The following is a 26,100-nucleotide window of genomic DNA, read 5'->3' on the forward strand; positions in this document are numbered from 1 at the left end:
AATAAATTGTATTTGAACAGTAAAACGCGTTACCCAAAAATCACCTTTCAGCAACTTGGAAAGCTTTGGGGAAAACTCTGGCAAATGAAAAGTACAGATTGCTTCGGATAAATATACTTAAAATTTCTTTCAAATTTAAATGATCATGACATGTCTAAATGTATAGGGAAAGTCGGCTAATTGGATTGGCACACGTTTCTGAATATCCTGTAACAGCTACAAAAGGCAAAGCTTCTAAAATCTACTGCCAGGATCAAATGCTAGAGGGTTCATTTTTAGAGTATTATAAAATGTTTGTTTTTTGCTTTTTTAATGACTGATTAGGATAACAGAAGTGCTTTGGCTAATGGAGCAGGTGACTATTTTAGCCATTGTACACAGACAGCCAGGGGTCCAGAGCTGTTCCTAACCTCTCACCGCTAAAGGTTCAGCCACGATTCTCCAAACAGCACCTGGGCTGCGGACACCCCACCTGTGGCACTGAGGCCACTCCTCGCCGTTTCTGACTGCCCAGTGTTCTGGTCGTCAGAGCCGGGGGTGCGGGACAACCAATCTACGGTCTGCATCAGAGCTGATGCCACACAGAGATAATGGCCATCTTCACGGATAGAACATTCTCAGCTTCAGTCAGTGACCCAGTAAACTTTATAGCCCTCCACGTGCCCAAGGAACTCTTAGGCTGATTGAAAGCCATGTGGCTAGTTAATATCTAGTTAATCCCAGACACTAACCTTGTCCTGAGAGAATTTGTCACTCAGTTACTCCCTCTGTATATTCTTTTAATTTAATGTTCAAAACCCATTACTATACTTCCTTTAGGTCCCAAAACTACCAGCATACCAATATTTTTAATTAAAGAATGACAATTCTGTTCCCATATTTTATAACACACGTGTACCAATGCATGCAGAAGAAAGTGTATGTATGTAGGCACATGTACATGTCTATGTACGCATATGATTATATACTTGTGTACATGAATATACGTACACATACGTGTGTGTGCTTATGCACATATAACGTAAGTTGTGGTCTGCACATGTGATGTGTGTATACGTGTGGTACGTTGTACACATTGTATTCTCAATCTCACCTGACACACAGAACACAGGCAACAATCTGACTATTTTCACAATTCTCCCAAGACTGGGGCCCAGGAGAGAAGTTGCTCCACTTAATGCAAAGAATGCCTTCCAGCCTCGCTGCTAATTCTCTTCAATACCACAGCTGAGAAAGGAAAAGATACTACGTATCATAAGTCAAACTTCTTCAGGATATAAATGTGCTTGAAGTCTATGTTTCTGGATATTCTTATACAGTTATCTAGATTTGGGTAGAAATAAAATGTGAACTTTCTAAAAACTGCACTGAAGTTGTTTTTATTTCTTTAACATTGTAATTCATTACGAATGTGAATACTCTACAGCAGGGGTCCCCAACCCCCTGGCCGCGGAGCAGTTCCAGTCCGCGGCCCGTTAGGAGCCGGACTGCACAGAAGGAGGAGAGCAGTGGGCGAGCGAGGGAAGCGTCACCTGCCGCTCGCCATCGCTCGCATGCCCGCCTGAACCATCGCTGGCATCATTGGCACTACCACCTGAAGCATCCCCGCCCCTTACCCCCGTCCGTGGAAAAACCATCCTCCACAAAACCGGTCCCTGGCGCCAAAAAGGCTGGGGACCGCTGCTCTAAAGTATGAGATAAAATATTATGAAACAGAAACAGATTCACAGATACAGAGAACAGACTTGTGGTTGCCAAGGGGGAGGAGGGTGGGGGAGGGATGGAGTGGGAGGTTGGGATGAGCAGGTGCCCACTATTATATACAGGATGGATACACAACAAGGTCCTACTGGAGAGCACAGGGAACTCTATTCAGTGTCCCATGATAAATCATAATGGAAAAGAACATGAAAAAGAATGTAGTATATATCTATATAACTGAGTCATTTTGCTGTACATTAGAAATTAACAACATAGTAAATCAACTATACTTCAATTAAAAATAATAATAAAAAATAAAGTATGAGAAAATATCTACCTCACAGGTTTTCTTGGAAAATTTTTATTGCCAACAAGAACAAATCCATTAAAATGGTTCACAGTTGAATGTGTTTTCCAATCACAGGTACATATTTCTTCTCAAGGTTTCTTCAAAGCATTATGCATTCCATCAAAATACCATTGTTACGATTTTAATGGATGGAATATTTTCCTAACAGAGTTTTGGTTAAGTGATTGCAGATACTGTCATTTATATTATTTTTGTTTTATTTGCATAAAGGAGGTATATTCAAAATTATGAGAGATTCTACTGAAATTCAGGGTATAAAAGAACACGACACCCGTTCACCAAAAATCAGCTCAAACTTGGGGAAATGTGTGCTTGTCTACTATATCCTAATATTGCCTATGGAGCCAAGGGGGGAGAAAAATGAAGCAAATAAAAACTCCCAAGGAAAAAAACGTTATGTTTTATTGAGGAAATAAAATAATTCCGCAAGACAGGTGATCTGCTTATCTTGATGATCAAAACCTTGGCGAAAAAGAGGAACCAGCAATACACCAACAGGTCTGTTTGATCAGCTGCATCTTTTCTTGCTGAAACAGTGTCTTACACATAGTGTTCACACTATGTGATATTGATATTATACGAATGTGTACTTTGTGGTTGGAAATATTTTGTTAAAAAGCAATAAGTAGGGGGCACTTAAACATGGCAGAGGAGTAAGACGCAGAGATCACCTTCCTACAAATACACCAGGAATACATCTACACGTGGAACAACCCCTACAGAACACCTACTGAACGCTGGCAGAAGACCTCAGACCTCCCAAAAGTCAAGAAACCCCCCACGTACCTGGGTAGGGCAAAAGAAAAAAGAATAAACAGAGACAAAAGAATAGGGACGGGACCTGCATCAGTGGGAGGGAGCCGTGAAGGAGGAAAGGTTTCCACACACTAGGAGCCCCTTCGCGGGTGGAGACTGCAGGTGGCGGAGTGAGGAAGCTTCGGAGCTGCGGAGGAGAGCGCAGCAACAGGGGTGCGGAGGGCAAAGCGGGGAGATTCCTGCACAGAGGACTGGTGCCGACCGGCACTCACCAGCCCGAGAGTCTTGTCTGCTCACCCGAGGGGCGGGCGGGGCTGGGAGTTGAGGCTCGGGCTTTGGTCGGAGCGCAGGGAGAGGACTGGGGTTCGCGGCGTGAACACAGCCTGCAGGGGGGTAGTGCACCACGGCTAGACGGGAGGGAGTCCAGGGAAAAGTCTGCACCTGCCGAAGAGGCAAGAGACTTTTTCTTACCTCTTTGTTTCCTGGTGCGCGAGGAGAGGGGATTGAGAGCGCTGCTTAAAGGAGCTCCAGAGACGGGCGCGAGCCGCGGCTAAAAGCGCGGACCCCAGAGACGGGCATGAGACGCTAAGGCTGCTGCTGCCGCCACCAAGAAGCCTGTGTGGGAACACAGGTCACTCTCCACACCCCCCCTTATGGGGAGCCTGTGCAGCCCGCCACTGCCAGGGTCCCGGGATCCAGGGACAACTTCCCCGGAAGGACGCACGGTGAGCCTCAGGCTGGTGCAACGTCATGCTGGCCTCTGCCGCCGCAGGCTCGTCCTGCACTCCGTGCCCCTCCCTCCCCCCTGGCTTGAGTGAGTTGGAGCCCCCGAATCAGCTGCTCCTTTAACCCCATCCTGTCTGAGCAAAGAACAGATGTCCTCCAGCGACCTACATGCAGAGGCAGGGCCAAATCCAAAGCTGAACCCCAGGAGCTGTGCGAACAAAGAAGAGAAAGGGAAATCTCTCCCAGCAGCCTCAGGAGCAGCGGATTAAATCTCGACAGTCAACCTGATGTACCTGCATCTGTGGAATACCTGAATAGACAACGAATCATCCCAAATTGAGGAGGTGGACTTTGGGAGCAACTGTAGACTTGGGGTTTGCTTTCTGCATCTAATATGTTTCTGGTTTTATGTTTATCTTAGTTTAGTATTTATAGCTTCTTATCATTGGTACATTTGTTTATTGATTTCGTTGCTCTCTTCCTTTTTTTTTTAATACATATATTTTTTTTTCCTCTTTTTGTGAGTGTGTATGTGTATGTTTCTTTGTGTGATTTTAACTGTATAGCTTTGCTTTTACCATTTGTCCTAGGGTGCTGTCTGTCCATTTCAGTTTTTTGTTTGTTTGTTTTTAGTATACTTTTTAGCACTTGTTATCATTGGCGGATTTGTTTTTTGGTTTGGTTGCTCTCTTTCATTCATTTTTTTAATTACTTTTTTTAATCTTTAATAATTTTTTTACTTTTTATTTTAATAACTTTATTTTATTTTATTTTATTCTTTCTTTCTTTCTTCCTTTCTTTTTCTCCCTTTTCTTCTGAGCTGTGTGGCTGAAAGGGTTTTGGTGCTCCAGCCAGGTGTCAGGCCTGAGCCTCTGAGGTGGGTCAGCCGAGTTCAGGACATTGGTCCAACAGAGACCTCCTGACTCCATGTAATATCAAACGGCAAAGACTCTCCCAGAGATCTCCATCTCAACGCTAAGACCCAGCTCCACTCAATGGCCAGCAAGATACAGTGCTGGACACCCTATGCCAAACAACTAGCAGAACAGGAACACAACCCCACCCATTAGCAGGGAGGTTGCCTAAAATCATAATAAGGTCACAGACACCCCAACACACCACCGGATGTGGTCCTGTCCACCAGAAAGACAAGATCCAGCCTTATCCACCAGAGCACAGGCACCAGTCCCCTCCACCAGGAAGCCTACACAACCCAATGAACCAACCTTACCCCCTGGGGCAGACACCAAAACAACAGGAACTACAAACTTGCCGCCTGCAAAAAGGAGATCCCAACACAGTACGTTAAGCAAAATGAGAAGACAGAGAAATACATAGCAGACAAAGGAGTAAGGTAAAAACCCACCACACCAAAGCAATAAAGAGGAAATAGGCAGTCTACCTGAAAAAGAATTCAGAGTAATGATAGTAAAGATGATCCAAAATCTTGGAAATAGAATGGAGAAAACACAAGAAACGTTTAACAAGGACCTAGAAAAACTAAAGAGTAAACAAACAATGATGAACAACACAATAAATGAAATTTAAAATTCTCTACAAGGAATAAATAGCAGAATAACTGAAGCAGAAAAAACGGATAAGTGACCTGGAAGATAAAATAGTGGAAATAACTACCTCAGAGCAGAATAAAGAAAAGAGAATGAAAAGAATTGAGGACAGTCTCAGAGACCTCTGGGACAACATTAAACACAACAACATTTGAATTGTAGGGGTCCCAGAAGAAGAAGAGAAAAAGAAAGGGTTTGAGAAAATATTTGAAGAGATTATAGTTGATAACTTCCCTAATATGGGAAAGGAAATAATCAGTTGAGTCCAGGAAGCACAGAGAGTCCATACAGAATAAATCCAAGGAGAAACACACCAAGACACATATTAATCAAATGATCAAAAACTAAATACAAAGAAAAAATATTAAAACCAGCAAGGGAAAAGCAACAAATAACATACAAGGGAATCCACATAAGGTTAATAGCTGATCTTTCAGCAGAAACTATGCAAGCCAGAAGCGACTGGCAGGACATATTTAAAGTGATGAAAGGGAAAAGCCTACAACCAAGATTACTCCACCCAGCAAGGATCTCATTCAGATTTGATGGAGAAATTAAAACCTTTAACAAATACGCAAAAGCTAAGAGAATTCAGCACTACCAAACCAGCTTTAAAACAAATGCTAAGGATCTTCTCTAGGCAGGAAACACAAGAGAAGGAAAAGACCTACAATAACAAACCCAAAACAATTAAGAAAATGGTAATAGGAACATACATATCGATAACTACCTTAAATGTAAATGGATTAAATGCTGCAACCAAAAGACATAGACTGGCTGAATGGATACAAAAACAAGACCTGTATATATTCTGTCTACAAGAGACCCACGTCAGACCTAGGGACACATACAGACTGAAAGTGAGGGGATGGAAAAAGGTATTCCATGCAAATGGAAATCAAAAGAGAGCTGGAGTAGCAATTCTCCTATCAGACAAAATAGACTTTACAATAAACACTATTAAAAGAGACAAAGAAGGACACTACATAATGATCAAGGGTTCAACCCAAGAAGAAGATATAACAATTGCAAATATTTATGCACCCAACATAGGAGCACCTCAATACAAAAGGCAAATGGTCAACTGCTTTAGATGTTGAGGTGCTTTATGGCATGATCAACAGCCATAAAAGGGGAAATCGACAGAAACACATTCATAGTAGGGGACTTTATCACCCCACATTCACCAATGGACAGATCATCCAAAATGAAAATAAATAAGGCAACACAAGCTTTAAATGATACATTAAACAAGATGGACTTAACTGATATTTATAGGACATTCCATCCAAAAACAACAGAATACACTTTCTTCTCAAGTGCTCATGGAACATTCTCCAGGACAGATCATATCCTGGGTCACAAATCAAGCCTTGATAAATGTAAGAAAACTGAACTCGTATCAAGTATCTTTTCTGAAAACAGTGCTGTGAGACTAGATACCAGTTACCGGAAAAAATCTGAAAAAATACAAACACATAGGCTTCCCTGGTGGCACAGTGGTTGAGAGTCTGCCTGCCGATGCAGGGGACACGGGTTTGTGCCCCGGTCCAGGAAGATCCCACATGCAGCGGAGCGGCTGGGTCCGTGAGCCATGGCCGCTGAGCCTGCACGTCCGGAGCCTGTGCTCCGCAACGGGAGCGGCCACAACAGTGAGAAGCCCGCATACCGCAAAAAAAAAAAAAATTAATTAATTTTAAGAAAGAGACCAGGGGCTTCCCTGGTGGCACAGTGGTTAAGAATCCGCCTGCCAATGCAGGGGACACGGGTTCGAGCCCTAGTCCAGGAAGATCCCACATGCCATGGAGCAACTAAGCCCGTGTGCCGCAACTACTGAGCCTGCGCTCCAGAGCCCTCGAGCCACAACTACTGAGCCCACGTGCCACAACTACTGAAGCCCATACGCCTAGAGCCCATGCTCCACAACAAGAGAAGCCACCGTAATGAGAAGCCTGCACACAGCAAGAAAGAGTAGCCCTCACTCACCGCAACTAGAGAAAGCCCGCACGCACCAACGAAGACCCAACACAGACAAAAATTAATTAATTAAATAAATAAATTTTCAAAAAGTAAATAGAGACCAAAAAAAATAAAAGTAAAAAATACTGCTAAGAAGAAATTTTAAGACACCTAAATAAAAAGAAAGTCTGTATCATGTATTGGATGATTCAACATTGCACAGAAGTCAATATTCCCCCAAATTGATCTATAAATTCGTAGAGTCCCAATCAAAGTATCAGGAAGCTTTTCTGTGGAAACTGAACAAATTTATAAGATTTCCACCACCAGATTTCAAGACGTGCTGTAGAACAATGGTAATTCAGGTAGCATTACATTGGTGCAAGTAGACAGATGGCTCAAGAGCACAGAACACAGAGACCAGAACCGTGCAGCTCACATAGGCAGCTACATCTTCAGTTAACTTATGTCAAAAGTGCCACTGCAACAGGGAAGCAGGGATGGTCTTTTCAGAGAGGTGAAGGAGCAACTGGACACCCACGTGGAAAATATGAATCTTGACCCTCCACCAACGCCATTCACACAAGCTAACTGGAGGTAGATAACAGATCTCTAAAATTCTTGAAAAAAGATTATGATCCTAGGGTAGCCAAAACACCTTAAATAACATTAAAAAGTACTAACCATTAAAGATTGATACATTAAACTTCATTAAAATAAAAAATTATCATTAAGTGAGTACACAAGCCACAGAGAGATGTACACATTACATATAACTGACACAGGACCCAACCAAAATTTATAAAGAAATTCTATAGATAAAGAAAAGACAGACACCCCAATTTAAATGAGCAAAAGACCCAAACAGGCGTTTTACAAAAGAAAATATCTGAATGGCCAATAAGCATATAAAAATATGTTCAACATCATAGTCACAAGGGAAGTACAAATTAAAACCACACTGGAATATGATTTACAACCATCAAAAATGGCTAAAAACGGTTAAGACTGACAATGTCAAGTGTTGGTGTGAGTCTGGAAGAACTGGATTGCTCCTAGGTTGCTCTGGGGAGTGGAAGTTGATTCAACCACCTTAGAAAACCATTAGTAGTATCTACTAAACTTAAGCATAGCTTATCCCATGGTCCAACAATTACACTGTTATGTGTATACCCAAGAGCTACACAAATGGATCCTGAATTTCAAGTGAAAATAAACATGAAGAACAGCTAGGTAAACGGAAAAGGAGCAATGATGGGGCAGCAGGAGGGGTAGGCTATTAAGCCTCTATTATAAAATGTGGTGTTGGCGCATGAATAGACAAACGAGTGGAAAAGGAACAGAAACCTACCAGACCTTGGTTTCTACAACCATTTTTCAGTTAAAAAAAAACCGGGGGACTTCCCTGGTGGTGCAGTGGTAAAGAATCCACCTTCCAATGCAGGGGACATGGGTTCGATCCCTGGTTGGGGAACTAAGATCCCACATGCCACGGGGCAGTTAAACCCACGCGCCACAACTACTGAGCCTGCGAACCACAACTACTGAGCCTGTGAGCGACAACTATTGAGGCTGTGTGCCACAACTAGAGAGAGAAAACCCACCGCCACAACAAGAGAGAAGTCCATGCACCACAAGGAAGAGCCCACACGCCACAACGACAGATCCTGCATGCCTCAGTGAAGATCCCGCGTGACGCAACGAAGACCCGACATGGCCAAAAATAAATTAAATAAATAAATATTTTAATTTAAAAAGGGTCTAAAGAAACACGACAACTAAATGGAGACGGCTTCCTGGATGGATCCTGAAACAGCAAAAAGATCTTAGGTAAAAATTAAGGAAGTCTGAATAAACTATGGACTCTACTTAATAATAATATATCGATACTGTCCCATTAATTGTGACAAATTTGCCACAATGTGAGATGTTAATAACAGGGAAGCTATGTGCAATTCGGGGAAGGGGATATTATGAGAAATCTGTACTATTTGCTCAATTTTTCTGTAAATCTAAAACTGTTCTAAAAATAAAGTCTACTAGTAGAAAAGAACAGAAAGTTCCAAATTAACTCAAGAACATATGGAAATTCTGTATATGATAAAAGTGACTGAACTTTTAAAATAAATGGAGTTGGAACAAATGGTAGCTTTTTGGAGAAAGATAAAATTGGATTCAAACCTCAAAAGAAACCCCAAAATAAGTTCTGAATGGCTCAGGGATCTAAATGTAAAAATATGAAACTATATGACTACTAAAAGAAAAACATGGATAAATTCTTCTTCTGTGAACCTGGTATGGGAAAAGGTTTTCTAATTATGATTCCAAGATTAAAAGTAATAAAAGAAACAATATATAAATTTAACTACCAAAATTTTTAAACCTAAGACTTTAGTATTGCCAACAACAAAACATCTTAAAGTCAGAAGAAAAATGAAAAACTATGGGAAAGTATTTGTAGTAATATAAAGGATTAATCTCTCTAAAATATAGAGAGTTAAAAATAAAGACAAAGAGAACTTCCCTGGTGGCGCAGTGGTTAAGAATCCGCCTGCCAATGCAGGGGACACGGGTTCGAGCCCTGGTCCGGGAAGATCCCACATGCCGCGGAGCAACTGAGCACGTGTGCCACAACTACTGAGCATGAGCCCTACAGCCCGCGAGCCACAACTACTGAGCCTGTGAGCCACAACTACTGAAGCCCGCGCGCCTAGAGCCCGTGCTCCACAAGAGAAGCCACCGCAATGAGAAGCCTGCACACCGCAACGAAGACCCAATGCAGCCAAAAATAAATAAATTTAAAAAAAAAATACTTAGGCACAAGTTGATAATAAGTATGCTTTCTACCAAACGAAGAGGTGGATTATTCATTAATAATTAAAGCATCATGTACTATACTGAAACCTGTGGACAAATGCCAATAGAGATTATCATTTTGTTATTCTGCTCTAATGAAGAGATTTGATAACATTTGGTAACATTAACAATTTGATAAATTCATAAGATATCTGGTTATTTATCACCAACGTATCTCAGTAGACAGTGGCGGAAGGCTCCCCAAGTAGCAGAACCCCTAGAGACACTGCTTAAGAGGCAAACGTTTGGGCTGCTCCTGAGAAATGCCGAATCAGAGTCTCCGGGGAGGAGGGCTGGGCATTTTTCTGTCCACATGCACCCCAGAAACCGTCTTCACACAACACAGCTTGAGAACCACTGTTTAATGATAAACAAGAAGTAAACCCTGCCGCCCCTACTCCCTCATGCTCTTGTGTCACCCCAACCAGAGACACTGTGATAAAGTATGTGTTTTTGGACATCAGTCACTGGAAAGAAACCAGATGGAAAAGTACAAGTGGAAAGTCATGATCTCAACCCTAAAGTCAGAGGACTAGCTCGGCTGCCATACGGTGAGAAGTTCAGCTAAATTGGTAACATTTCTAACTCTCTTATGAAAATATTTTGACGAGAAGACACGTACCCACATGGTACTAAGAACAACGCCTATTCCTAAGTTTCAGCGCTTTCACCTGTGGATTAATCTGGATTCGGCACAGAATGGCTTTAAGCTTCTAGGGTCTGTCATTATCTCCCAGAGTTCTGCACTCTTTCCTCGTGGCACTTACTGTGTTCTCGTTACTTGTGTCTTACGGTGGGGTCTTTGTTGTTGGACCCACAAGGTCAGATCATCAGCTATTTCAAAGCAGAGTCATGTGCATTTTGACCTGGATCCAAAGCCAGCAAACTGTTACGCACACAACAGATCACAAGTATCTGCAGAGTGAACAAAATGAGTGCTTCGAACATTGAAACGTTTTATTGGAGTTTAGCCATAAAGTCGTCATTTTTCCTCTGACTACACGATTTTAAATGTCTTCACGGTATTACAGAGAAGGAGATGCAGCACCCTGGTGAGAGCATGGGCTTTGGAGTCAGCAAGTCATGAGGTTTAACTGCACTTCTATTGCTTTGGTGATGGGACCCACAGGCAAGTTGTTAACAACCCTTTCTCTGTTCCTTCAATCTCATGAGCTTTTCAATCTCATGAAAGTTCTCATGAGCTTTTCAATCTCATGAAAGTATTTGTAGTAATATAAAGGATTAATCTCTAAAATATAGAGAGTTAAAAATAAAGACAAAGAGAACTTCCCTGGTAGTGCAGTGGTTAAGAATCCGCCTGCCAATTCAGGGGACACGGGTTCGATCCTGGTCCGGGAAGATCCCACATGCCGCAGAGCAACTGAGCCCGTGCACCACAACTACTGAGCCTGCGCTCTAGAGCCCGCGAGCCACAGCTACCGAGCCCGTGTGCCACAGATACCGAAGCCCACGCGCCTAGAGCCCGTGCTCCACAACAAGAGAAGCCACTGCAATGAGAAGCCCGCGCACTGCAACAAAGAGTAGCTCCCGCTCGCCACAACTAGAGAAAGCCTGTGCACAGCAATGAAGACCCAACACAGCCAAAAATTAATTAATTAATTAATTAATTAAAATAAAAGGAACATTCGTTGACAAATGTTGGATAGAAGGACAAATGCATAGATAGAGGGATATGGGCTCTTCCAAGAAGAAAATAAACATTAATTTAAATAAATATTATTAAAAATAAATAATACAGTAGTTTACACACTGAAGTAACTCAGAAATTGTATAATAAACAAATCAATGAATGAATGAATAATAATGAATGAATATATTAAAATACTAACCTACCTTATCCCTCAGGTTAACCATATATTTCAAACCAGATTTAAGAATAAGGAAACACAGTCTAGAAAAGTTCACAAAATTAACTTGCCCTACAAAGGGGACTATATTTCAGATCTCCTGATTTGGATTAAAGTGATTTTTCCATTGGGGCACATTACTGTTTGCTTCTAGTAATTAAAATTTTAAAAAAAGTTGTTCTGTTATGACTCATTTTCAGAGAAATGTTTTTTAATGAGCGAAAGAATACTGTATAGTTCATTGCAGTTCCTGGTCGGCAGTTCGACTGTATGACTGGAATGATGGAATGACTATAATTGCTCACTTAGGTTTTGGAAACATTTCAAACTTCTTTGCCAGTTTGTAATTGATGGCATCATTTAATCTCTTGATCAGGAGATGGTTGGTCAGACTGTTACCCCGACGGCAGGTAACATCGGGCTTTCAGATGAACTACAGATTGGCAGGAATTTATCACATACGTGGGCACACACATAGTCACCGCACACACACTCATAACGTTAGACTCAATTCCTGATTTAATTAACCAAAGATTATAAAATAACTATCAAAAGCAAGGTCGCCATACTGACAGAAGTAAAGCTACCCTAGCTTCCCTGAACCTCAGAAACCAAAAGAGAGACATGGTAATCTAAGGAGTGGCATTTCTAAACCGTTTACAAAATGGTACTTTTCACACACACACACACACACACACACACACACACACACACACACCCCTCCATGAACGCCGTAAGAACACAGAATACGTTACATCCTCCCACAGCTTCTCTGATCCAACAAATGCACTGGTGAACAATGAACATTATGATTTATTCATCATTTTTAAATTGTCCACTGCCGATAAAGTACGATGCAGTAGAAAAAGCATCGGATTTTGGATTAAGGTCTACTGTTAACTAGCTGAGTGGCACTGGCGATCTCCTTAACCTCTGAACTGAATGAGGTGTCTTCACCTGGAGAAAGGGGAGCTTTACCTAGCTCTGTGCTAGGTGCCACTCCTGCCAACCCTAATAATGAGGTGTCAGCTGCCATCAGTCTGTATTAGCATGATAATTATCATCAGTCTGTCGGTTCAATTATACAGTACTTGAAATCCATATGCCCCAGATAAAAATCTCGTCAAGTGTCCTTCTCAGGAGTTAGAAGTTGCAAGAAAACCTATGACGTTTTCTCCTTCTGCAGCATTCCAGAAATTGCAGCCACAGAGACCCTTACACCTTTTCACTTTTCACCAAATCCTACTTGGAAACAAAGGTCTGAGTTACCTCCCAAAGTATAGAAGAGTTAGATATTGTATCATTTTCCAAGTCATGTGACTACATCTTACGTGCTAATTTTTGTCTCTATTTGACACAGATGGTAAACGCTGAGGAAAAGCGTAAACCAGTGCAAAGGCGTCCTTCAGTAGCCTCGCTGCCCGGTCATTCCAGGCTGTGGGCTCACAACGGGGACCCGAGCCCAGCTCCCGCTGGCTCTCCTGGACGCTGAGCCCACTCCTGGAGCTGACAGCACAGCACTGATCACTGCCCCTCGTGGGGTTCTGTTAACTAAAAATAACTGATTGTGGGTAAAGCTAGTATTGGCCAGGATTTGTCAGTGAAAGAGCTCATGGACTCTTACATTGCACTATTAGACTACAGAAGAACATTCATCAATTATAGGAAAACATACTCCTAACTTGGCTGAAATGCTCATTGTCAACCAAAGTATTGCGTTCGGTTGTAGGTAAAAGGTACAAGCAAACAAGATTAAATTCAGGAGAAAGCAATTTCGATGGTGAAAGGCAGAGAAGCTGTTTTAGAGGGGAAACAACTGAAAAAAAACTGAGGGTTTTTTTGTTTTTTGGTTTTTTTTTTGCGGTACGCGGGCCTCTCACTGTTGTGGCCTCTCCCGTTGCGGAGCACAGGCTCCGGACGCGCAGCCCCAGCGGCCATGGCTCACGGGCCCAGCCGCTCCGCGGCATGTGGGATCTTCCCGGACCGGGGCACGAACCCGCGTCCCCTGCATCGGCAGGTGGACTCTCAACCACTGCGCCACCAGGGAAGCCCGGGTTTTTTAACTTTGAAAAGACACAGAGGAGACCCGAATACCCTCTTCAAATATTTGAAAGAAATTCCGAGTTTTATACATGTATGTTTATGTGACCTGAGTGACCCACAAACTCAGGGAATGGTAAGTAAATTACGGCACATCCCAAGTTTGGACTATTTGAAACCATACTTTTGAAGACTATTTGATGACGTGGAGAAATGTTTCCCACGTAAGATGTAGCTCTGAAAATAACGTGAGGGGCCAGAGTTCCATTCCGATTTCACACCTGAGTGTGTTTACGAGCACACATGGGAAAACCTGTGGAAAAAGATACCACATGCTAACAGTGACTGTGTCTGCAGGGTACAGTGTAGGGGAATTTCATTGTTTTTTTATGTTTTCCAAAGTTTCTAAAATGAACAAAGACTTCTTTTCTGAATGTGAACAATATTATTATAATAAAAATTTGCTTACGGCTCTCCTCCCAAAAGACAGCAACAAAGACCAGCAGCCGTAGGGAGGGAGACAGATTTTGGCTTTAAGGAAACGTTCTCAGTTTCTAAGTCAGGTTTGTCCAGCGAGATGAACAGCCCTGGGAAACAATCGGTGCTCAGGACCTCAGACATTTCGACAAAGGCTAGAAGGACAACCCAACTAGTGCCTCATAAAGAAGAATCAAGCTAAGGTGTTTTCAGCGTTTACAACCCTTTTAATGCAGAGAATCTATGGTCCCTTAAATGTGAAAACCCAAGAGTCACAAAGCCGGCCTGTGTGAACCGTCTGGTCAAACCCAGAGCTGATGCACAGAAAGACCTTAGCCCTCCAGCGACTCAGACTTAGGAGAAGTTTAGGCTTTTCTAGGTTTCTAGATGTGGGTATAACTTGTTCAATATTTAATTAGGAAATGCCAACAGATCACAGATGCTAAAGAATTGTCTTTTTAAAAATCTCTGAGACATAAATAAGAACTAAGAAGTTATATTTAAATGTACTCGTTAAAACAATTGACCCAAAGCTTGAAGCCGCACTAAATTCCATGACCAATTTATTAATCCAGTATTTTCAACCAGTAAATTTCAAAAATGCCTTTTCATCTCTTTGAAGTTTATGAAATATATTCAGTGTCTCTGAATTAACGTACACTTTTCTCCCGTTTTCTGCGCATAAGGAGCAGAATCCAAGTCATTGCCTGTTTTTCTCTACGGCTACTGAGAAGGCCCTTGATTCTGGATCCTGAAAAGAAGAAGGGATCGCAGTGCAGCGTCGTGCACCTGCCCAGGGACGCAGGAACCTCAGGCTGCCTGGTGCCCAGATGGATTCAAGGACCGAGTCCGGATCGCCCTGGGCCCTGGACTCTCTCCACGCCGGTGAACTGAAATGTGAAGGTAATAATGGCAAGTCGGCGTCTTGAATTGAGCGTCAAGGAAAACTCCTAAAATAACTGGATGCCACGATTCTGGAAAGACAACCTTCCTATAGGTTGCTCTTTGCAGATAACCTCAGACATGGGGGGTTCTGTTGTTCACTTAACGTGACTGTTATTAAATGACACATTCCCCAGGGCAAGCGGCACGGTGAGGCAGGTTACAGCGTGAACTTCATCTGGTTAAGTCTTTCTTCTGAGATTCCAGGTGGAATTCGGCACTAGCATGGGAAGAGCTTGGACCTGAGTCAGGAGTCTGGGTTCCCGTCCTGGCTGTGATTGACATGACAGCAAGAGCCTGCTCACGCTTCACCACGACCCGGCTGCACTGGCAGGCCACCTCGGCATGACACGTGAGCACCTAAGCAACTTGCCCAGGGGCCACCAACCTGCTCAGGTAGTGGGCAGCACAGCCAGTTTCAATCCAGAGCTGTCACTTTCCAAAGTACTTACTTAGCAGCCCTGCAACGCTTCCTTAGATTGTAGACAAACCTCGTTCCCCCCTTGGGTCTCACTTTCCTGGGCTGTGATGCTGTCAATCAGTGACCCGGCCGCCTCTGTCGTGATGACATCCCGAGTCCGTGGGAAACTGAGAGCAGCTCCTGGTACCTGGCCACCCCGCAACCGCACAGCCCCTCGTCTGCTGAACGCCGCCCTGCCTCTCCGGGGCGCTAACTTCACGCTCGGAACCCGCCTGCCCTTACAAACCCTCGTCTCTGTCCAGAGGAAGACTGTTCCCTTCTACGGCCTTCCTGCTGCAAAGTCAACATGGAAACCTTCTGAAAGTCACTTGTGTAGATTCTTAATCCAGTACATCCCTTACAGTTTTCTCCCCTACTCACCTCAAGTGCAACAGTCAGTAATCAGTGCTGTTTGGGGAAGTCACTAAGAGTTCCAAGCCTCTGCGCCATCCTTCAGTAGAAGGAAGGATGTGAGAGCTGGGTCCCCAGTGAGCAATCCTGGTGGCTCAGGTTCCTGCTGGCTGAGCTGCGGGTACTATTCTCTTCACCTCCCCCGATGCCCCGCCTGCGTCTTCACACACATCGGTTCCTTCCTCTGTCCTGGCCATTCGCTCTCTGACAAGCGTCTGTTCTCTGTGGTCCTCTCAGCACAGAATGGCCTTTGACCGCTAGCCCTCCTTTCCCATTTGTTCTCCAGCAGAGGAGACATGCCATGTTCCAGAAGCTTCCAGTCCCCCATCCAAAGTCAACTAGACCCTCCCACTTGGCTTAGAATTTCCAACCATGTGGGGATGATGTGCTTCTGGGCAGAGGCCTTATCTCTTCCATCTAATTAGTTCTAAGCCTGTGAGGACAGGCTTACGTTTGTGTTCTCTCGTCGCTGTACATCACCCAGCTCAGTGCCAGAGAGCCCTTGCCCACGTAATAAAAAAGGCCCTTGCCCTTTGACCTTGGTGATGGGGCCCTGGGGTCCTCCTCCTGGCACAGGGTTCACGTGACCTCGAGGACAGAGAGCCCCAGCCTCTCTGTTCACACACAGCTCCAGCCTCGGCTGTCGGCCCCTAAGCATCATGATGGCCTCGGACCACCGACCTTCTCCCCACCCACCTCCTCGTTACCCAAGCTTACCTCGTTACCTAAACATTCTAACTTCTGTAACTGTATAAAATAGTGTTCATTGTCTCCAGTCTTTCAATAAAAAGTTCAGGGATAGAGAGATGATAGAGACGTAGGTATTCAAGAGAGACAGGAGGTTGCATGACTTGATGGGTCTCAAACTAGAGCTGACCAGACTCCCCTGCAGGGCTTGTTGAACACCGACGGCTGGACGCACCACCCACTCCCCGGCCTGCCAGGGCTTTGGTGAGCAGGTGTGGGGTGGGCCCTGAGGAGGTCCATCCTCACACATCGGCAGATGATGCTGACGCTGTTTACACTCCAGGAGCCGTGGGCGCTGCCCTTGCTCCAAACCACGGGTACCACAAATCACAGATGAGTAGTGACCTAGGTCAAAGCCAGATCACAGCTTATATAAAACACTGAGATCAATCAAAAAGATCCAGAAATATCAATTAACACATTATGCATAGACAGATCAACAAGATGAAATAAGTAAGACACAAGAGCAAAGCAGAGGACATGCTCCCAGCCTCTCCTCTAAATCTTCCAAACAAAAAGCATCATCACAAGGGCTTCCCTGGTGGCGCAGTGGTTGAGAGTCCGCCTGCCGATGCAGGGGACGTGGGTTCGTGCCCCGGTCCGGGAAGATCCCACATGCCGCGGAGCGGCTGGGCCCGTGAGCCATGGCCGCTGAGCCTGCACGTCCGGAGCCTGTGCTCCGCAACGGGAGAAGCCACAACAGTGAGAGGCTCGCGTACCACAAAAAAAAAAAAAAAAGCATCATCACGGACCATGCTTTGAAGCTGTACAGAGTCTTAGCAAGAGCCCAAGAAAAGAGGCAGAGTCACAATTTTGTGCCTTTAATAACTATTTTCGGGGGAATTTTCAAACGTATTTTCAGGCAGGTTCCCTGGATTTAAACACAATCTATGTCTTCTAAAAACCATGGAGCCTCTATCCATTTCAAGAATACTACTCAATGAGCCCACTACGCTAGAAATAACAAATTACGTCCCTTCTAACATAAAAATAAATGCCGTGAAAGTTGCAGGCAATAATAACGTCTTTGCATTTACCGGCAGAGATGAGCACAAAGGAGCAAACAGTCCAAACACTGGTCAGGCTCAATGTCATAAAGAATATGTTGAAGGTTTGTGTTTTCTGGATCATGACGGCTGCCCTGGACTGTGCTTGTGTTAGGATGAGAACGAGTTATTCGCTTCACGCCAAACACTGGGTTCGTGCTCTGCATTACTATCCTTATTTCACAGGAGATAAACAGAGACTGAGGTTCGGTTTTCTGGTCAACGTCACCCATCTACTAAGAGAATTTGAAACCAAGGCTAATATCTCTTCAGTCCAGGCTCTTAACACACAGGCTATAAATGACACAGAAGAACGTCTTTCACTGTCAACAGAAATGTGATCACAGTGTACATACTGTTTAGAGAAAAAAGCTAGAAACAAGGATTTATCTTAAAAAAGATGATAATATACTCAGAGTTACTAAATCACAGTTCTGTTTTGCTCCCAAACATAATTCTTTTGGGGAAAACACAGCAGCTTTCTCTTCACCACCCTCCATCCCACCAACGGGAACAAAGAGTGCCAGCCTGGTCTCCTGGAAAAAAACGCTTCACCAATGCCCGTGCCCCTGACACACCTAATCCCATAGAGCTGGTGCCCTTGTGAGAGAAGAAACAGCAGAGCCCTTTCTCCACCAGGTGAGGACACAGGGGGAGGCGGCCATCTGCAAGCCAGGGAAAGGGCCCTCTCCAGAATCTGACCACCCCAGCACCTTAGTCTTGGACCCTCAGCCTCCAGAGCTGTGAGAAGTTTATGTCTGCTGTTCACCACCCAGTCTGTGGTATTTGTTATGCAGCCAAGCTGACTAAGACACTGGTTCAACTCAGAGGAGCATCTGGACAGAGAAGGCAGGAGACTGCTCCTCGCGGGACAGGACTCGAGGCTGAGGGAAGCACACATGCGCACATACACACAAAAACACACACATCACATATACACATTCACACACGTGCACACAGGCACATACAGATGCATACAAATACATAAACACATATGCACATACACACACATACATACACACACATACGTGCTACTTTGGAACAGTCTTTGTTGGTCGTGGTGCTGCTTTTTCAAAGCAGAAACCAGCAGACAAAATAGATGCATATATGAGGAAAGTTATAAAGAACAGAACAGTTCTTTAGATTTTCATTTAAGCGTGGAGGAATAGGGCTTCCCTGGTGGCGCAGTGGTTGAGAGTCCGCCTGCCGATGCAGGGGACACGGGTTCGTGCCCCGGTCGGGGAAGATCCCACATGCCGCGGAGCGGCTGGGCCCGTGAGCCATGGCCGCTGAGCCTGCGCGTCCGGAGCCTGTGCTCCGCAACGGGAGAGGCCACAACAGTGAGAGGCCCGTGTACCGGAAAAAAAAAAAACAAAACACGGAGGAATACACTCAAAACTAAATAAGGAAACAGAAAAGGTGATTACTCTTGTTCTAAAAAGATTTAATGAAGAGCTTATTGGCTTAAATGTACTTAATGGTGCATAAGAAAAGCAATCTATTCTGCTAGGCAGTATACATTGAGGGAGGGGTGGATTGTAAAATGATGTAGGCCTTCAAGGTGCTTGCTATCCGGAAGAGTTTCCTCTAGAAAGCTTCCTAATGACTACTGGTTGGTAAGTCTTTTACTCAAAATTATATAATTACAAGTACTTTCAGGAAAGCACATTCTACTTAGATGACATAAATTACATACATTAGCAATTGCGTTATTAGTACTTCACATGTATTTATATAAACACTGTTTATCTTCATCCTGTTTAGATCATTATGTTTATATCACAGATGAAATAAAACAGAAATGCAGGAATGCAGGTGGCTGTGGACTAGCGAGCCCCCGCCCCTGGCTCCTTCACCCAAAGTCTGCATTAAAACCTCCTCTTTCACGTTCAGCGGGTCTCCAGACACTGCTTTGAATAATTTGCGGTGACTATCATTCCAGAGCAGATGTAATGCATTATTCAATGATAATTCATTTTCCCCTTGTTTTAGAAGAAGAGTTAGAAATTCTAAGGTTTCGCTTTCAGGCTGGAACCGATGGAACCATCTCCGTTCCACTTGGCCAAGCTGAGGGATCCCTTCCTTTCAGTCCCTGGCGGCTCATTAAAGCAATTAGCATCACCTCGGTGATGTATTTCCCACCCCTCTCTACATTGCTGTAATTAAACAGATTCCAGCATGATTGATGTACACGAGCATCTCTCCACTGCCCATTTCTCTAATCCTAGCAAAACCAACTCTGAATGTCTGGCTGCGTTTCCATCGAGGGAGGTTTAGGTACTCGATTAAAAGATAAAGGCGAATAAAAAGAACAAAAGAGTGCCATTTGCAACAATATGGACAGACCTAGAGATTCTCATACTGAGTGAAGTAAGCCAGACAGAGAAAGACAAATATCATATGATATTGCTTATATGCGGAATCTAAAAAGAAATGATACAAATGAACGTATTTACAAAACGGAAACAGACCCACAGACGTAGAGAACTCACTTATGGTTACCAAGGGGGAAGGATGGGGGGAAGGGATAGTTAGGGAGTTTGGGATTGGCATGTACACACTGCTCTATTTAAAATGGATACCCAACAAGGACCTACTGTAGAGCACAGGGAACTCTGCTCAATACTCTGTAATGGCCTATATGGGAAAAGAATCTAAAGAAGAGTGGATATATGTATATGTAAAACAGATTCACTCTGCTGTACACCTGAAACTATCACAACAGTGTTAATAAACTATACTCCAAAATAAAAAGTTTTAAAAAAAGATAAAGGTTGGACTTCCCTGGTGGTGCAGCAGTTAAGAATCTGCCTGCCAATGCAGGGGACACGGGTTTGAGCCCTGGTCCGGGAAGATCCCACATGCCGCAGAGCAACTAAGCCCGTGCGCCACAACTACTGAGCCTGCGCTCTAGAACCCGTGAGCCACAACTACTGAGCCCGCGTGCCACAACTACTGAAGCCCGTGCGCCTAAAGCCCGTGCTCTGCAACAAGAGAAGCCACTGCAATGAGAAGCCCGCACACTGCAAGGAAGAGTAGCCCCCGCTCGCCGCAACTAGAGAAAGCCCACGCGCAGCAATGAAGACCCAACGCAGCCAAAAATAAATAATTTTCTTAAAAGATAAAGGCAAGATTTTTCAGATACAGGGACAAAGAAAACACATTCCTTAATTACTTAGAAGCAACTCAAACGGCACTTAGACGGGAAACATCTTAAGACAGTGGCTCTCAGCCCTGACTGCCAGCTAGATTCACCTGAGGAAAGTTTTGAAATCCTGGTGCCTGAGCCCCTCCCCAGAGATGCTGATGTAAGTGATGTGGGACAGACCTGGTCCTGAGGACAATTTAAAAGGGCCCAAGTGAGTCTTGTGTGTAGGCCAGGTAGAGACCCACTAGTCCAAAGTTTGGACTTTAGATGAATACTGAAATAGGCCATTAATCAATTTATTTTTTGTTAGAATGTTCAAAGTATTCAATAAAAAACACTGTATTAATCCAGAATACTCCTTTAAATATTTTTACAATGTTAGAAAAATACATGTTTCCCATCCAGGCTCACTTTAAGAAGCATGACCATTTACTCCACTATTTTTCCACAGTTTTTCAGTAGAGGATGTTCAATTTGCATAACAGCTCTCACACTGCAGAAGCATCTCCTGTTACTTTATCCATCGGTCTTCTGTAACAAGCTGGACAAAGGGCACTGACCTCTAGAACAACTTCCGAACGACTGACTTGCTATTGGCGGCAGGCTCTCTACTGACGTACCCACTGGGATGCTGTGCCCCCAGGTGACGCAGAAACACGACCCTCGGGCATCAGTCCTGGGAAATTAGCGTGGAAAGTGAATGCCGATAGCGGTGGGTGTTTGAGAAACTTGTGGACGCTGGTGGGGAAAGCAAGGACACAGCCATGCAGAGAACTTTGCAGCTCTCACTAGAACTTTCAGATCAGAATCAACTCACACCCTCCCTTCATCCTACATGAAAGACACTGAAACTTGCTTGCCCAACTCTCTGCACCTGTCAGGTGGGCAGAGGAATAGGCTGGAGTTTAGGAAGAGTAAATAAGAGGCAGTGTGAACTGGTACCATGTTCCCAGAACTGCACTTGGACTATCACGGCTTCAAAATGGTTCCATCGTTTTCAAATCTATCCAACCAATCCAGAACTACACTGAAATGCAGCAGCAAAACTAAACTTCCTGACTGTTTTCTATGTCAACACAATCTCTTTGGTCACAAGGAGGGACCATGGAATCTGAACACCCAGGTAGCTTCGACACTTTTCATGATCTCATTCTCATCACCACATTTCCTCTGTATTCAGAATAACTCTTCAGAAACATTCTTCTCTACACTGTAAACTGTGGCCACTCTCTGGAATCTTTGCTAATCAGCTGAGGTTGAATGTACATAGAGCAACAGATGTACTGTGGGGAAAACCACTGCATTCATCTTTCACTTCTCAGTGAACTTCTTTCCTTTTCTGTGCTAAGTAACTCGAATTGAATACATTAATCAAACTGATTTTACACAGGTGTAATTCCATAGTACAGCATAAATTTTTCATTTTGAGGACTTTTTTCATAGCAAAAGAGATGCGGTGTTTCCCATTAACAGCTGACCACAAAAAGCAGCCAAAGGAAACTTTCTGGGTGTTTTCCTTATATGCTCTTTATTTATTAAAAATTGATCATTAACTTATCTGTCAATTTCATTGCATTTTTTTTTCAAATGAACAAGCATAATTGTATCTTTGCCAAAATTTGAGGATTTGGCTTGTTTTGGTTTTTGCTTCTCCAGATTTTATTTTTGCCCAAACTTGCAAACTGTGAACTCTGACCTTAACCCAGCGTTTCTCACGACGTGGTCCCCGGAACACAGGTTCCTGGAACCCAGAGCCAGTCCCTCTGAGACACCTGATCAGAAACTGCAGGTAATGGGGGACTTCCCTGGTGGTCCAGTGGTAAAGAATCCGCCTTCCAATGCAGGGGACGCGGGTTCAATCCCTCGTCCAGGAACTAGGATCCCACATGCCGCGGGGCAACTAAGCCCACGTGACACAACTACTGAGCCCGCACACCACATCTAGAGAGAGAGAGAGAGAAAAAAAGAAACTGCAGGTAAGAAATACTGCCGAGTCCCAAGAGAAACTTCTAATGTCCACACAGAATCACCCTCTGAAGGATTTTCTATTTAATTTGTTTGTCCAGTTCATAAGCTTGTTAATTCTAGTAGACATTTAAAAAGAATAAGCAATTTACATGCACCACGTTTAAGAAGCCCTCTCGTGAACTTGAGTGGCAAATATTCTGCTTTCGTTTATGTTGTGCTAAGATGTTTTCTTGGACAACTAGTTTAGAGTATTTGCTTTTGTTTCTTCTAATGTTTTCCAGAGCAAAGTAATATAAAATTGTCTTCAAGCTTTTACTTTTTTTCTCGTAAGGAAAAAACAATCTACTGTCAGAAGTCTTTCCTACTTAAAAAAAAAAATCACAAAATCCACTACAAACACCCATACTCGTGATGTTGAAGTCCCACGTGTCTGCCCCTTTTCAGCCTGTGACTAGCCTATGATAAGAATTTAATACATTAAATGTCATGTTTATTCAGATGATAGTTATTGCTTTACTAATTGAATTTACTGTTTGAACTTTACCAAAGTAAACAACTCTGCGAGCTTTAAAAACTTGATGCTAGACAGCACTTAACTTTTTTTCCTTTCAGCTTTCTACAGTAAGCAATGGATTTTTTTTTTATAATATCCCCCTGTGTCCCAGCCCTTTTCTGAAATTCCGAATAAAAAAAAGACAAAATTCATCACATTCCAGATTTTAAATAATAAAATTTATGTAGAAGCAACTTCCTCCTTCCATTTCAAGCGAACCTGACGTTGTCTCTTGACCACACAGACGCACTGTGGTCTTTTGTTTCAGAATTATACATACAGTTTGTCCTCTGATTATAAAAATTACAAAGATGTAATAGAGTTAAGAGTCTACCATGACATGACACTCCAGAATTATGAAAAAGAAACAGTACATGTCTGGGAACCAGAGAACTATGACCTCTAGATTCCAACCACTTTTTTTTGTATCTTTTTATTCTAGGTCATTATAATACTGATGTTTAAACTCAGGGAAATACCACCCTTGTACTTAAATTTCTGCCTTGCTAACTGCCTGCTTTGCAATTGCCCTGATGATGTTTTCCTCTAAAATGTGTATCTATAACTCTAAGGTTACAAAGCCATTTTCTCAAATCCAACCGCTTTGGTCAATTTACTTTCAAGTGTCTTTGTTTTGTGAAGGGGACTTTCCACAATTTCCAAATGGAGGTGCTGGTCTAGACCAGCATTTCCAAAAGTATAGCACATCTTGGTGGTATACAGTTGATTTTATTATGTGCCAGTAAAAAACACTGTGTCTATGTGATTTTCCTTAGCACACCTGCTTGTCTTTACCCTGCTCTAATTTTCCTTTTTATGTAGCATTTGTTACCATATAAACTATGTTTATGTACCATGTTTCTCACTTATTTTCTCCATCTCTCTGCTAAAATGTAAGGCCGTGAGGCTTGGTTCTGTTTAGTCCGCCCATCTGTTGCAAGCACGTAGAACAGTGCCTGGGACATAGCAGTCACTGAATAAACGTTTCTTGAATAAGTGTTTAGACATTTATCACGTGTGTCAAAGATGTCAAAGACACACATTTATCACGTGTGTCAACAAAATAGATGACTTTATCTCTTCTAGTACAAGAAAAACGTAATGACTTTAGCCTCTATAGCAGAAGAAAAAAAATAATTTGCCTTGTATGGCAAAGTTTGAATGTTAGACACATGTTCCATACAGACACATCTAGATTAGACGCAATGCTCAGGAGATTGTACAATTTGGTTTATTAAATTCTGCTAACTGTTAAAATATTCCTTTCTCCACAGTGGTTGCACCAATTTACATTCCCACCAACAGTGTAGGACACACGCACCCCCATGTTCACAGCAGCTCTATTTACAATGGCCAGGACACGGAAGCAACCTCAGTGTCCCGCGACAGATGAGTGGATAAAGAAGACGTGGTGCACACATATATAGATATAGATATACGATGGAATACTACTCAGCCATAAAAAGGAGTGAGAGAATGCCATTTTCAGCAACATGGATGGACACAGAGATTATCATACTAAGTGAAGTATTAATAAGTCAGAAAGAGACAGACAAATACCATATGATATCACTTATACGTAGCATCTAAAATATGACACAAGTGACCTTATCTATGAAACAGAAACAGACCCACAGACAAAGAGAACAGACCTGTGGTTGCTAAGGGGGAGGGGATGAGGGAGGGGGGGATTGGGAGTCTGGGGTTAGCAGATGCAAACTATTATATACAGGATGGATAAACAAGGTCTTACTGTATAGCACAGGGAACTATATTCACTATCCTGTGATAAACCATAATAGAAAAGAATATGAACAAAAATATATGTATGTACAGCTGAGTCAATTTGCTGTACAGCAGGAACTAAACAGAGCATTGTAAATCAACTATACTTAAATAAATAAATAAAACATTCCTTTCAAACCTGTTTTGGAAATGTTTTAATATCCTATGATTAATGGGTAATAAAATACATTTCTTCATTTACAATTTTGCAATGTTTCGGAGCTCTAATTCTGAACACTCTTTCACATTATGCAACAATAAACCACAGAAAGAAAAAGTATGGAAGACTGAGCCAAAAGGGTACTGACCACAATTAAATCCTTCATGTGAACTAATTTTAAGGTCATTTTTATCTTTCTCCTAAAATGTGAGTGAATAAAGAATCAGGTTAACCAATACTTGGGGTTTAATCCAGCTGAATTTTTCTAAATGACTTAATAAGGAAAGCGTTACCTGAAACCCTTCTCTTTAGAAAATCTCGTTAGACAGATGTACTTAAACATTACCAAGAATTTATAATATCAGCTGAGCTGTCCTAAGGCAGAGGCGAGGCTAAAACATACAAGATCTCCCTTGAAATACCACCCAAGGACCTCTGAGGTCTGATATGCCTGTGCTTTTTTAAATTATTATTTTAAGCGGGGGGGGGGAGGGGTCTTTAGTATTATTTTTTCTTATAAATTTATTTATTTTTGGCTGCGTTGGGTCTTCGTTGCTGT

Source organism: Orcinus orca, chromosome 17, assembly GCF_937001465.1.
Source record: "Orcinus orca chromosome 17, mOrcOrc1.1, whole genome shotgun sequence".
NCBI classification, from domain to species: domain Eukaryota; kingdom Metazoa; phylum Chordata; class Mammalia; order Artiodactyla; family Delphinidae; genus Orcinus; species Orcinus orca.